The sequence below is a fragment of the Poecilia formosa genome, unplaced genomic scaffold (assembly GCF_000485575.1).
Source record: "Poecilia formosa unplaced genomic scaffold, Poecilia_formosa-5.1.2 Scaffold3, whole genome shotgun sequence".
Lineage (NCBI taxonomy): Eukaryota > Metazoa > Chordata > Actinopteri > Cyprinodontiformes > Poeciliidae > Poecilia > Poecilia formosa.
Genome location: NW_006799942.1, coordinates 4,687,405 through 4,700,694, shown reverse-complemented (window position 1 = coordinate 4,700,694; position 13,290 = coordinate 4,687,405). Strand labels below are relative to the sequence as shown.

The following is a 13,290-nucleotide window of genomic DNA, read 5'->3' as shown; positions in this document are numbered from 1 at the left end:
AAGCGCATGAAATGCATCTATGGGGTAATTTTATTCTCACTAAAAAAAAAAAAAACAGAGTTGCATCAGCAGATTAACTCCAAACAGGTCAGGTTTGATTATTTTTAAGGTGATTAAGGTGTGTAGACACGTATATAATTAGCTGCACAAAGGTGAGCCGCGTAATTGTGTAGGGCTTTGGCTCTGATGGAGAACATCGCCAATTGAAGGATTCAAAGGGAGCGTTTGTTCAGAGATCATTTTGATCTGCTGGAAAATATTAATGATGGTTTATTAGTGTTTAGATTGCTCAGACTGATCATCCTGGAGCTCTGAGCAAAACGTAAAGAAGGAATGCGTTAACTGTACTGGTGCAACTGCAGGCATCCGTCATTCGAGCATTCCGCTTTGTGAATGCGCCTTTACGGACAGAAAACATCGTTCTGTAAATGTACAACTTATGTACATGATTCCACTATTTAGAATACATGTCTACATTCCCACTCAAATGACTCTCTGACATGCTGTCTGTCTTTAAAACCCAGCTGAACACGCTGCTGTTCAAACAGACATTTGCTTTCTTTTTTTTTTTTTTAATGTGGATTTTTTTTCTTTAAAATGTATCATTTTTATTTTTGTGAGGTGACCTCATGTGCCCTGAAAGCATCTTTTAAATAAATTATATAATTATTATATTATAAATACTTATACTGCTACAACCAAGGTCGTTGCCATGGTTATTGCTTCACGTGGTGGCAGACTTCCGGGTATTCATACTAATTTATGTATTTGTGGGCGGCGACAGGGTGGACCAGCAGCTGCGCTCTATTTCCTGCAAATTGAGATTTTTAAAGGAAAGGTGTGCAGTCATGTGCGTGCTCATGGCTTTATACATCCAGATTTAGTGTTTTAGTGTGAAAACTTGGCATGCACTCTTTTACGCATGAGGCCCCAGACGTGTGGTGCACAACACACGGCTTTGTTTTGTACATCATTTGTGCCCAGTATTTTCTCCATCACAGCATCTCTTTCGCAAAGCAAATAGTTTTAATGACATGTCAGTGCAAAACTGCTCATCAAGTGCAGTGGTGATTGACCAATTTACACTCTTGCATGTCAGATTGGACCTTTCACCAAACACACAGTAGCCAGGTGAGTCCTCATCTCCGCCAGTAAACTGGCAGGCTACATGCAGGATATGTCGACCATTCATCACAAGGCAACACAGGACATATGCACACACACACACACACACACACACTTACACCAAGAGGCCATTTAGAGATTGCAAAAATACTAACATGCATGTTTATGGACTTTGGGAAGAGTACACGGAGTGATCCACACACTTATAGTCTGTAAAAATATGTACAGTACAAAGTTGTAGCTATCCTGTCAGAGTAAAAATCATTTGTGCTTTTTTGTCCATTATGGCATTCTGTCATATTCATAAAAGGTTGTCCTGTTTTGTTTTGCATAACATGCCCCTAAAAATACTTCATTTAAATACTGGTAATTCATCAGTGCAGAAAAAAAAAGGACAATTTGTTTGTCTGCAGTTCAAGAAGCAAATATCCCTCGGCAAAAGTGTTGTGAATTAGATAAAACTTCAGTGTGTTGCTGTTTGCAGAAAAAAAATCTACCCTGTATGTTAATGAATTGTGCCTTCATTTTAACTTTATCACCCAATACGCTAAAGCCGTACAGGGTACGGGCTTAATAAGGTCAGACAATAAAACACTGGAAAAACTTTATCTGATCTCAGTAAGCATTCAAATCCAAAACCATCATTTAAATGTCACATCCTGTCCGTGAATAACTGCCGATCTCGTTGACCACTTTACGACCACTACTCACCCATCTTTAAATGGCTCCATCTGCCAGTATAATTTCACAAACCTCATATCATCTCAGACTGTTGTCTCAAATATAACAGTGAGTTCCCTGGATTCGAATGTCCTGCACAGTGACCAAGTTACATCTGAGTACATCTTTGGTGTGACTGTAAAAAATTGCATTATGATGCTCTGACTCCATAATCTGATTGTAAAGGTTTAATATTTTTTTTTAGATAAAATATACCAAAACCCCAGGCGGAAGTTTCCTGTGCCAAATCTCCATGGCACCTGCTAAATCAGTGCCATGGAGATTTGAAGTAGTCATGAAAGTTAGGTAAGGTTTTTTTGTATTTTGCCAAGGTCTCATCATTGAATGAGCGTAGGGAGATTTATTTCTATGCATCATAATACAGAAGGGGGGGGTAAGACAGGAAAAAAGAATGAAAAACAGATCACAGAGAAGGTCATCTAGAAAAAAATTGCACTTGGACTGCAAAAACAAAGTTAGGTGTATGCAGACGCATGCACACCCAGAAAGACAGTCCATAAACTTCTTCCATTTTAAACTTTAAAGAAATCCCCCCTGGCCACAAGGAGCACATTTCAATTTCCACATAACGCCAGAGGGGTATCTAAAACATGAATCTTCCCAACAAGAGAACTCAAATAAATATTGCTATTGGGTGATGGACACACCAGAATATATACGCATACTTTGAAGCACACGCACATAAACAAAATGCATACCGTCAAGCAGGTACTGCTGTTGGATGATGGACAGTCCAGGTATAGCCTATAAGTCAGCACAAGCCTTTTTGTTTCCTTCGCTTCTTCAAATGAATACTTAGGAAGTAGAAGTTATAGTGTGATCGATGCCTGGGGGGTAACAAATGCCTTTCCCCAGACAAATCTTCAAGAGGATACGCACGTCCTGCCACCAACCTGTAATCTCTCGACAATTTTTTCAGTTAGAGGCGACAGGAGATTTTCAGGAAAAAATTCCAAACATTTTTTTTTTTTTTTTTTTTTACTCTTCAGAGGTCAAATCCCCATAAGATGCATTGGTTGCTTCCCTCGGCATCAAGTGCTTTCTCAAATTCAAACATACGGATTGTCCAATATTTCCAGGGGATTTTCCCATTTTGCAGCTTTATTCTTCCTGTTACAGAGCATGTTGAGGAAGGGAGGCTTTTATCCTTGGTAAAGAGAAACACATAGCGTCTAGAAAATGCCTCCTCCCCTTGATAGTGAGACTTTGATCAAAAATGTGTCATAGCATTTTGCTTGAGCTGAATTATTCAAAGGTCAGTGAACAAAGCCGTGTTTGTGCTGGGCTGCCTTACAAAGGGTAGAATGATGGTAAATTGGCAAAGTGTTCACTGTGTCTCTGTGGGGAGCTGACCGCTGAGCCTCCCCCTCAAGGGACCATTTGGCATCAAACAGTGCAAGCTCCCTGTGATTGTTGCTGCTTCAGTCACGGCTAGGCTGTTACTTTCAAACCATCACCTTTATAGCCCTTTCTGTTTAGAACATTATGTTGCTGCAGCTTTCAAGCACATAAAGAGATAAGACTACTAATTGAAAATATCTGGTATTGTTGGGTTATTCCCCGAACTGACACTGGATGTATGTACAAACATATTAATACCCCTGGGAAATTTCACTTTGTAAAAACAAGTTGTGAAGTGGGAGAAAGTTAGTAAGTCAAATTTAATCATAAAGAAATACTTGAAAGTGTGCGGTGCATTTGTATTCAGCCCCCCTTTCTCTGATAACTCCAAAAAAAAATAAAACGTATTGCAATCAAATGTCTTTGTAGGTCAAACATATTTGTATTTAATTAAATCTCAGTATCAACACCGGTGCTCCCTAAATTTGCAGGGGGTTAGAAGATGTTCTGTTAATACACTGGGCTTGCAGCTCACCTATGGAAGAAGGTGCTGTGGTTTGATGAAACAAAAACTGAACTGTCTGCTCAACATATGATGTGAAATATGTGGTGGAAAACTAAAACTATATATAACCCCAATGACATCACATTCATAGTGAAACATGGTGTTGGCAGCACTATGCTCAGTGGAGGCTTTGTTCAGCAGCTTATCAGATTTGATGAAAATATGGATGGCACAAAATGGAGAGCAACCCAGAAAGACAATCTGGCACAAGCAGTAAAAGACTTGAGACAAGAGTAGGAATTCGCCTTCTAACAAGATAGAAAGTGTTAAAATACAACACAGCTGTTCAAAGCTACACATATTCATTCATTTATTTATTTAGATTTTGACTGTATCATTACAGCCAAAAATCGATCCAAAATCTTTGGCAAAACTTGGCAGTTGCTGTTCAGTCAGTTCTCACCCAGTTTGACTGGGCTTTGAGATCTTTTGCAAAATAGAAAGAGCAAATCATGTGCAGAAACGGTTTACAAATTCTCCAAATATGTGCAGCTACAATTTGTAGTAAAAATTGTTCTACAAAGGATTGACTCAAATAGCAAATAAGACATCTATGTCACACTTTGTTTTGTTTTTTTTTTATCTTAAAAAGCCTGTTAATCATCATTCGGTTTCTTTCCGAATGATATATCTGAAGGCATTTACAATTATTATTCTTTAGTCCAACATCATATATTTCTTGCATCATTGTTCATCAAGAGTTCTCTACTCTAAATATTTGAAGTATCCCCTTAGCAACAGCTAAAACCTATTCTGATTTCTCTGTGAGTAGTCCAGTGGAGAGGGTGAGAACAAGCTACAGAGTGGGGGAGGAAAGTAAAGAGATATCAGGGAAGAAGTAGGAGAAAATTGGTAACCTTGAGGGTTTGTGTAACTTGTGTACTGTATGCATAACAGCCTTCATTACACTTGAGCAGCTTCCATTATTCATGCCGTGTTCCTTAAGAAAAACTCAAGTAGGTGTTTGAGTGTGGGGGTTGCGGATTCATATTTATTAAAAATGCAACCGCCACATATACACAAAAGTACTGCCAAGAAAGACAGGCAGGGATGTGTGGCAGAGCTTGTGGGCAACGTTGCATGCAGGTTTACAACAGGACTTTGCCTCAGTAAATGTTGCCTTTGATCTAGAAATGCACAAAGCATACCTGGATGGGAATGATGTTTATGAAATACATTTTGCAAAGGACACACAACTTGTATGTTTAGTTCTTTGAAATAATATTTAGACCATCTGACACCCCCAACCCCAAGTACCACCACAGGCAGAGTACTTTGATATTTTAATGGATAATTGTTTTAACTGGGAAAAAAGCAATGTGTGGTTTTCTGAAATTTTCCCAAACATAATTCTAAAAAAGTGTTGCATGCATTTTTATTCAGCTCCTGTGAATCAGTACATTGTAAAAACTTCCTTCACTTTGACTAAAACAAAATGTATTTTGGGGAATGTCTCAAGCTGTCATCTATCCAGAGACTAAAATTTTGCCCACTCTTCTTTGCATAATAGCTCAAGCTCAGCCAAATTAGATTAAGAGCATCTCCATAGATTCTCAATTAAAGGGAACTCTTTTGGAGGCTGTAGCAGGTTCTCTTCCAGATGTAACTTGTATTTAGTTCCATCCAGCTTCAATAAACTCAAATCAGTTTCCCTGTCCCCACTGAAGAACAGCATTTTTTTGTCAATATGTTGCAAACCTTGTGTGTTTTTTCTCATTTTGTTTGAAAATATATTAATCCAAAAAGCAAAATTAAAATTGTTGTTCCTTAGTTTAAAAATTTTAACAAATGTCCTTTATTTGTCAAGATCTTGGGTTGTCTTTGCTTTTTTTTAGGTTTGTGGTTTTGTTAATTTGTTCTCATGTGTTGTAGAAAATAAATGAACAAACAAGATCAACCTTGTTTTTGTTTTTCTTTAGTTAAATCTATTCTTAGTCATTTCAGTTTGTGTTTTTCTTTCTTTGTGCTTAGTTATTCTTCTCCACATTAGTTGTTATCCAATTAGTTGTTATTCTCCGTAGTTCTGTAAATTTGGTTTAATTATTTCTTTGTTAAAAAAAATCTTAAATTTTACATCTGTATTTAGGCACGATCAACCCACTGAAGCATGAGAATAATACTCATTATTAAAACAAGCCAATTTGCTTCAAATTGTTTCTTTTGTGGTTCTAAATAAATTTAGTTTAGCTGAGCAGAAACATTTACTTGAGGAACCTTTTGGAAAAAAAGATGTTTTAGGAGTAATTTTACTACACTGTAATTTTACTTTCTCTTGGGTAATATTATTCCAAAGTAAAACTCCTCTTACTTGAGTAAAATTTATGTGCACTAACCCTATGTGTTAGTGCACATAGGGTTTAGGAGAGAAATCTTGTTAAACAATTTTAATGGAGATGATGTGCAAGTATACTAATAACCCGAATATATGACAGGAAAGAATTATACATCCGAAGGTTAACGCTCATGGCGTATTTAATCAAAACTAGTTCTTGACTGCTGGAGCTGAAAATCCAGCTTAAGCATATAAGCCAACTTCTTCTTCAGCATTCTGAAGTCACTGCACACCTGTTCAGCTTTTTAAAATATGTTTATTTAATATCTATTCTTTAACGTTTCATTCACCTTTACAATATTAAATGATATACCCTTGATTTTTGTTTCACTAACAAAATTCACTACTATTTATTTAGGGGCTAATCTGTGAGTAGCCTTCTTTACATGAATCAGTCAGGCAAAAATTATGTAAGACATGAATAATTCTTAATATTAATTGTTAATATGTCTTCTGTCAAACAAAAGGAACAAAACGCTGTATTCAATTACCAAAGACAAATTTGAGCTCATTCCGAACAAACTGAAGTGAAACTAATTCCTATTCAATTGTTACCATCAAGTGAATCAAATAAATAGAAATGGTGAGCTGTTTGCTTTTTTGTGCCCCAAATTCAAATCAAAATTGACCTCAACAGGCTCCTATTATTGCTGTACGCCTCTGTAAGCATGAGTGTGATGAGCAAAGAATGGTAATTTATTTCCTGGAGGACAAGAGAAAGGACCAATCATATCACAAAAAAATAAAATAAATAAATAAAATTGTATATGTTTCACAAAAGGAACACTCTCTAACTGTTATGCTCCCCACCAGGCTTCCTGTTGAGCTTAGCTTTCACCCTTTCTTCCCTCCCTTCTCCTTTCCTGTCTTTCTCAGCTTTTGCAAAGGTGTAAATTGGACACAGATAATTTAACATTACTATCCTGGGAGCAAGTGCCATCTGGTAAACGTCCGCCCCCGACATCAAGTGCATTGCACAGGCATCCAAACGTCAGAGTGAACCATCATGCAGTTGTGAGTGAGTGAGGACTTGGTCCTTTACACTTAAACAACAATTTTAGTTTGTCTTTATTTACATGGAAACTTAAGTAATGTTTACCAAATGCATCACTGCTGAAACTTAAAAGCATTTTAATTTTATCAGTTAAAAAAAAAAAAAGTTTTTTTCTTTAGAGCTAGACACTTAGCTGTCATTTTTATTACCTGCTATGAGGCTCTTACGGTATGATAACCGTTACCTGAAAATGCTTGGCTTTGATGGCATCAGTTTTTATACAAAACTGTAAAAATGTAGAGCATTTTTTATTCATTTTTATTTAAAACCACAAGATAATTATTAATACTGTTGCTCAATTATGTATTTATCACAGGTAATGTTCTATTTAACATTTATGTTATTTTGATATGTACTGTACATACGGGCCTGTTCTCAATGTTTCTTTAAGCTGAAGACATTTTAAAGATTTATGAATTACATTCTAGTTCAGTCACCAAAAGCATGATTATATATAAAGTCTTAGTTACAGCACTTCTAAGTTATTCGTTTTATTTATATAAAATCTATTTAGGTGGTTAAAGGAACAATCACAGAGAAAGAGCCCATTGATTTTTTAGCAGTTTTCATATAATTGTCCTTATGTGGAATGCAATCCCCTTTTGCATGCTGAATTTTTTTAGAATAGTACTAATGGCCTAACAAGCTAATAATAGCTAATAATTAGTGAAGTTAGCTGCTTAGCAATCATGCTGGTTGAAGCTTGCCAATTGTAGTTTTAAAGCTGTGTTGCCTTAGTAAGACTGACTGGTGGTGTGACTTTACTTTCCACACCATGACTGTCCTTGACAAATTTGTCTTTGCCATAAGCTTTCAGCTAACTGTCAATCTGCACAGGTGGGGCTGGGGGCTTTATAAGTCTATGTTTTAAACACTCTGTGCTCCCTTCAGGTCTTTTTCAAAAATGTTCTCTAAAAGTCTTATGAACTGCACAAATGACAATCTGAAACAGTTATAAAACTGACACATTTCAAAATCCTTGTGAATCTTGATATTTGAAGCAGGTCTGTGTCAACCTGTTATCCATTTATGTGGCTTTGCATCTTTTCTCCTCGATCTTGATGGATCATACATACGTACATACAACACAATGAGCGCATTCCATGAGATTCCTAACAAAAACCCAGTAATTGACTGGAGCTCGTTATGATCCACACATATAATGAGACAAAATGCCTGCATACATTTTTGAAAAGTGTTAATGGTCCCCTTTCCTGCTCACTTGTCCTGCAACACACACAGCTGATTAGCAGTTGGCATTTCGTCTTGGCCGTGTTCAAAATGAGCAAAGCGACATCACAATCTCAAAGATGCTCTCCTCGCCCGGCTAATGGTCAGAACACAATGGCTGCTCAACCACTTGATGGATCATTGAATGATTATGTGTTATTTGGCATTGTGCCTTTATGGTTACTTCACTTGTGTGGGTGTGTGAATGCGTGCGCATTTGCTTATGAATGTGTGTGAAACAGGGAGGCAAAGGCAGTCCTTATCCTGTGGCTGTGGACTCCCACAGACCTTTTAATGCAAGCAGTACTGCCAAGGACCCGCAATGTCATATCCATCAGAGCCGATTTTCTGTCAGGGCCAGACAAAGGTGTTGACATCTCAACACCACACAGTGAGTGAGGAGACCATTGAAATGTCAGTTACCTGACACACACCCATGCTCTCGAAGATGGGCGGTAGCCGGTGATTGTCAGTTGGTAACTCAGGAAAAAGGCCACTGCATATATGAAGCTGAGGAGGAGCACTCCACTGAGACTCAATGAATGTGTTTTTTTTTTTTTGTCTGCTCAAGCGAGTGTTCAGTTGGTACAATCGCACCTGTCAACCGTGGCAAATCAGAGCTCATCAAAATTATTTATGTCAACCTACTGAATGTTTAAAATTAATTTTCAAAATTCCAAAGGTGCATTGCAGGAAAATCAGAAAAAGTTGCACTTATCAGATGGTATTACAAACACAACTCTAAAATCATCAAAAAGTAGGGTACAAAGAAGTAAGGATCATTCATTCATTCATTCATTCAATCATGAATGAATGAATGAATGAATCATCAAGTTGACTGCTTTAAGACACAGATATGGAATGCAGTTTGTACATATTTTTCTGCTCTGTGTTGGGTTTCCATACAAATCCACACATGGAAAACACTTCTCAAATTCTACTCCTCTGCAACTGTATCAAATATGAATCTGGAATTTATGTTTGGGTTTGAAAAAGATGCATAGAAAGTAATTAATTTGATTTCAACCATTATCTGGTTTTAAAGAAAATTTCTGAATCATGACATATATTCAGTTTTACTGGCACTATGTGGAGATTGGCCATATAGACGGAGAAGCATTCTCTCTTTGTACTCCCTTTTACAGTAAGAAGTCTCACTGCTGCAATCCAAAGTGGCTGCAAGACAGATTGAGCTCCTTGACTGATTCTTAAAAGGGACAGCTGTCAAGGTGAGAGGATATGAAAGCCTCAACTGTACAAATCCTAAGCCTTTTTTCCAAGTGGTCAAAAATGGAAGCGGGCATTGCTGAGTATTTGGTTGTCATCAAGTGCAAAGATTAACATATCAGTCTGGTCTGCTTAAACTGAAGGACTTTTTCTTCTTTTTGCCATCCACAACTCATACCAGTAATGGATAAAATAGACTGTCTGTATATAATGGACACACCAAGAAGTACAACCTGGAACAAACTGTATAACCACAGTAAGACAGGTTATAATAACGGAGACTCTAAATATATAAAAACTAATGAACAGGCCTACAAACTGTACTTAAAAAATGTGTGGTTAAATGCAAAATTATAATTGCTCAGAGGCTTATCTGGAAACAGAACATGAAAATAGAATAGTAAAGCAAATCCTGTTAGAATTATACAAGACTTTTAAGCTGCACAATACTTTGACCTGCAAACACTATATAAGATCAATATATCAAAATTGCAAAAGACTGCTTTGATGCAATAATTTGTAGGTTATGATGTTTCAGATGCCATGCACTTACACTATGCTTGTAAATAATATTTATTTATGCTTAGACCTGATATAAATCTTAGAGGTCAGACAGACTAGCATAGACATCATAATGATCATAAACAACTGGGATTGAGGGGTCTGTAACCATTAGGTGATCATGCAGAGATGGAATGGTGGATATACTGAACATAGCACATTGTACATTGAGATGACAGGGAGGAGGAAAAACAGAAACCTCACAGAAGACCTGCTAAAGAATAATATCCACAGGGTTAGGCTTGCTTTTGGAAAAAGCTTCCATCATGGAATACTCTTTTTCAACATTCTTGAAAAGCAGATATAGATCCCAAAGGAACTTCTTGTCCGCAAACCAGGTGACGAAACCAGAGAGCTATACCAAAAGCAAGTTAAAATATATAACTAATGAGAAGGGAGAGTTGTCGTCAACCTGCATCCACTTGATAAAGATCACTTTAACAAGTCTGGCAAAACATCTTGCAGTATCTGACCCCCTGCCGCAGATCACTCACGCAAAGGGAACACCCGTAGACTTCAAAAGACCCCTGAAAAATGTTGCAGTCAAAGCTTGGCATTTAGTCAACTGACAACAGCGGCAGGTGATTGACTAGAACATCTCTGTGCAAAGCAGCTGACCTTTCAATAATCTGTCCACATGTTGTTTAATTCACTCATTAACTACTCTCCACTAAATTTGGGTTGTGTTTTTTTTTTTATATATAACTAAGAGTTCTTGAAATGTTATTGCTGTAAACAATTCAAAAATCTTCCTGGAAATAGTTGTGCTTTAGTTTTGTCACTGCTTGACATTTAGGAGGTTTGCTTAGTTAAAGACCGACCTGCATAAATCAGCAGTGCTTTCGAATTACATTGTTCATCACATGATGGAATTTATATGTTGAAGAATCTGATGCTAGTCTATATTTTGTCAAAAGTAACAGTTTCCCAGTGAGACAATTGGTCTCACTATGGAGTAAATAAGACACTACAATACACTAGCAAGATTACCAATATCTTAATTAACACATCCTAGCAGAATGCCTTCCTTTGAAATGGAGACCTTATAGTACTGTTTTGACATTATTGCCACACTGCTGCACTCTCTGCCTGAATTTATAACAATAAATTCTGAATTTATAACAATAAATTCTGAATTTATAACAATAAATTCTGAATCATTATAGGAGTTTCAAAAACATTTTTTTACTGTATCCACAGTGGTCGCTGTACCTCTGTTTGGCCTCTAAATGAAACTACAAAGCTTTGTTATCCAATCTCTGTAAACCTTTCCCACACCATTTGCTAAAAAGATGAGATTATAGCTTGTCAAGCTGACATTTATTGGACAGAACAGAGCTCTGTTTGAAACATGACTATCTTATTGCTCTTCTTCGGTGACTCACTCAAATACACCAACTTCCCAACTGTTATTCCAGCTATATTTGTCTTCAATTTAATAGAGCAGCTTCTTTCACTGCAGAATGTTGGAGCAAGTCATCCCACCCCAAAAGTCCCTTCAAGGCAGTCTCTGTCTTTTATTGCAAAATGAAATGAATGTCACCAAGACATATATGTTTCTGTTCCTCTTGATTCATGGACACAGACTATTTTTTTAGCCACATCTTGAAAAGCTTCTTTATTTAGCTCTAGTTTCTCTATTATTTTTAGAACATTTCTTCAACTATGTTATTTGAGTGTAACGCAATTAATGTGCTCCTTCATTCCAGAAGTTATTACTTCTGGCCTCCTTTTGATATGGGAGCAACAAGACTTGGCTATGTTTAAGAGAAAAGGGAACACAGCCTTTGTCTCCTAAAATAAAAATACATGCAGGCAAAAATAATAAAATCAAGTCAAAGTTACTTCCCTTGTAAAAAAAAAGAAAAAAAAAGTCACCAGTACTGAACACCTAACCTATTTCCTTTGAAGGAAAAACACTAAGACCCTGTGTTGACATTTACTATACTGTTGTCCTCAACGAAGGACATCCAGAGGCCATGATCAAATATCTTTTCCTATTTTAATGGGTAGTAGTAACCTCTTACATCAGCACCCGTCCACTTAGATCCATCAGCACACTTCCACTTAGACCTGCCTGTTTGTCTCAGTTGGTTGCTCTTTCCTCCCAAAGGAAAAACACCATAAAACAGGAGAAACCTTTAGGGGCAATACAACCATGCATGTGCATCCATGCATGCTAAACACACACACAAGTACAGACAGACATAAAGAGAGAGAGAGGCTCAAGAAACTATTTTTGTCTGAGTAAGAGCAGGGTGACTTATGTGAGGATTTCATTCAATACCATAGATTTAAGTAATGCAAAATAACAATGTTCTGTAACGTTAGTCACTGCTTTCTTATACAAATGTAGTGGTTTGTATGAAAACATTATCATAAACCTTGGTGTTGCATTTAATAGGGTTTTAGAAACAGACTGAAACACCCAGAGTACTAAATGTAACAAGCTGTACAAGCTAAGCTTGTACAGCTTGTAATTGTTGCAAGTTTTGTCTTGCAACAATTACAAGACAAAACTTGTAATTGTTGCTGGTTAGTAACAAAGCAGTAGAAACAAATATACTTGTTAGACAAACTTGAACAACAGATACTTTGTTAGTACTTTGGCCAGAATTGGTGTTGATTAATATTTTACAATAAAATGTTAACTGTGAAATACAGATACAGCATTAATTACAGAATGACAGTTGTCATTGTTGATTCCTTCCACTGTGTTGAACAAAAGTGTTTAATATAATTTTAGAGAGTGATCTAAATGCCAGACACCGTCAGACTTGAGATGCCTTCTCGACTCTGCGTGGTGTTTCAAGAAGCAACGCTCCAACTTTGAGCACTCTGAGAAGGCGCTCAGAGCAGGAAGCTGTCAGGTTCTGGCTAAATTTGAGGTTGAGGTATATTTAAACAAATCTCTGGGAGGGGACGAGATCAACGGGGATACTGGACAGGTTGGGCATAAGAGATTCATGTTTTCCTGGAGTAGAAAACTTATTTTGGAATGAATTAACATGCTTTAGATAGTCCTATTTTTATTATGTTATTATGTTTACTATGATTACGATAATTCACAAGTCTATTTTTGGTGTCCCCAAAGCACCTGATACTCTACATCCA

The 13,290-nt window shown here is 36.9% G+C and overlaps 1 protein-coding gene and 1 long non-coding RNA gene across 4 annotated transcripts in view; one reads left to right on the top strand and one right to left on the bottom strand.

Annotated features, from left to right (window-relative positions):
• cadm2a (cell adhesion molecule 2a) overlaps positions 1–13,290 on the bottom strand; it is a 227,846-nt gene that overhangs the window by 85,771 nt on the left and 128,785 nt on the right. The gene's annotated exons all lie outside the window — the stretch shown is intronic.
• Positions 676–12,333, top strand: LOC107836738 (uncharacterized). Its single transcript, XR_001662683.1, has 3 exons — positions 676–764; positions 3,699–3,701; positions 12,322–12,333. It is a non-coding gene; the product is annotated as an uncharacterized LOC107836738 (long non-coding RNA).